The sequence below is a fragment of the Engraulis encrasicolus genome, chromosome 2, assembly GCF_034702125.1.
Source record: "Engraulis encrasicolus isolate BLACKSEA-1 chromosome 2, IST_EnEncr_1.0, whole genome shotgun sequence".
Taxonomy (NCBI): domain Eukaryota; kingdom Metazoa; phylum Chordata; class Actinopteri; order Clupeiformes; family Engraulidae; genus Engraulis; species Engraulis encrasicolus.
Genome location: NC_085858.1, coordinates 52,532,306 through 52,534,427, shown reverse-complemented (window position 1 = coordinate 52,534,427; position 2,122 = coordinate 52,532,306).

Here is a 2,122-nt window from a genome sequence, read left to right as displayed (position 1 = left end):
GTCTTAAGTCCACAAGCTTGTTCCCAACAAGAGAGACAGAAGAAGATCCCAGAGGAAAAAAAAATCAGGTGTCTTGATTGCCCCACGCACAAGCAAGCGGAAGAAAAAAAACCGCTGTTCCCTCTCGGCACAGATTTAGAGTATTAAGACTAAAGGAGAGCAGGGGTGGTGGGCTAGGCTGTGGCTGTGGCACTGACCACTCTAATGGGACACAGACAGAGAGAGAGCGACAAACCCCGGGGTAAGATGAGAAGGCGGGGGGCAGTCGGGCTGAGTGACAGGGGCAAGTGCTGGAAACCCTGCTTGGTGCTACCGTCCATAAGTTTGCCCTGGCAAAGGGGAGGGAGGGACTGGGTTGGGATGCGTTTTTGAGGAAGGGGGTTGGTGGGTGCAAGAGTGGCATACGTTGCCGGCTTTTCCGCCGTCATCAAATGTTGGGGTTTAACTTTAGAGGGTGGGGGGTGGTGGTGGGGTTGGGGAGTAGGGTGAGGAGATGATGACCATATATCGTGAGGCGAGGGGAGGAGGAAAGGAGACATGGCGAGCGACTGGGAGAGACGATGTTGGGAGATTGAATGGGGGGAGTGTGTCTGTGAACGTATGTGTGTGTGTAAGGACTATTTTATAAGTCATATCAGCGATGTGAAATGTCCAACAGACACCAACAGACACTGACAAGATAGACGCACATATATGTACGTACGTGTGGGGCCCCAGTTACCCTCGAACATTTTTTTTTCCAATTCGGAAAGTCCTTGGGGGGGCCACGGCGACTTTTGACATGCTGTCCGGAGGCATCTGATTGTCACTCCCCGGTCCCTGATATTCCAACGTCACCGAGAGTCGTCCGCAAGCTCTCCCAAAGTGGCACCACGAACTAAACTAAAAACATGCCTGTCCAACTCAGTTTCACAAGCACACTGACACATTTGAAGGCGCAGCGTGACTTTCATCATACAACGTCGTGCGCCTCCTCTTAACAAACACACAGAGATGTTAATCGGTGCTCTCGCTCTCTATCTCTCTCTCTCTCTCCCTTGCTCAACATTTTGGGCCAGTGATCTCCGCGACCCGTTCTTGGCACTGACAACCTGGCAGTCTGCAAATAGTGGCTGAGAGAGAGGGAGGCGAGTGTGTGTATTTGTGGTGTGTGTGTGTGTGTGTGTGTGTTTCGTGTGTACATGTACATGTACTGTATGTGTGTGTGTGTGTGTGTGTGTGTGTGTGTGTGTGTGTGTGTGTGTGTGTGTGTGTGTGTGTGTGTGTGTGTGTGTGTGTGTGTGTGTGTGTGTGTGTTTGTGTGTGTGTGTGTATGTATGTATGACTGTGTGTGTGGTGTATGTACGAGGTGGGGGTAGGAGGGGAGGGTGGGGAGGGTGTGTCTGTCAGAATCTCTATTTAAAACTCTCCGCTCACTGTGTCAGTGTAATGTGACCTCTGCTGGCTCAGTGAGCCCACAACACCCCCCACTCCACTCCCTCACCTCCCCACTGCCCGACCCTCTTCAACCCCCTGCTTTCACCCACGACTCCCCTTCAACCACCCACCGCCACTACCACCTCCTCCCAGTGCATCCGTCTCTACACATCAGGGCAACCAGCGACTTCTTTAACCCCCCACCCCCCAACCACCCACCACCACCCACCACCCCCCATCAGCCATCCCAAGCAGCAGGTCTGCGGAGAGGTGGGGTGGGGGGTGGAGGTTTCGCAGTTGACACCGAGACCACAAAACACATACCTGACAAACACCTGATCAACTAGGAGCGAAAACTGTGTGGGTGCACACACGTCTGCATGTGTGTGCGTGTGTGAGTGTATGGAAGGAAGAGAGAGTGCGTGCGTGAATGAGGAGCAAAAGAGACAGAAGGAAGGAAAGAGAGTGGAGAGAGAGCGAAAGTGTGTGGGGAGTGGTGACAATGAGAAGAGTGGGAAAGGGAGCGTTGGAGCGAAAGAGCAATGTCTGCTGAAAGCAGAGAAGGATGAAGCCATGCCTCTGAAATATCACTTTCCCCCTGTCCATGTGTAAGCTGGATTGCTCAGAGATTAAACTAGGCGAGGCCTTGTGGGGTCAGGCTGACGTGGCCCCCCCAATCCACACACACACACACGCACACGCACAC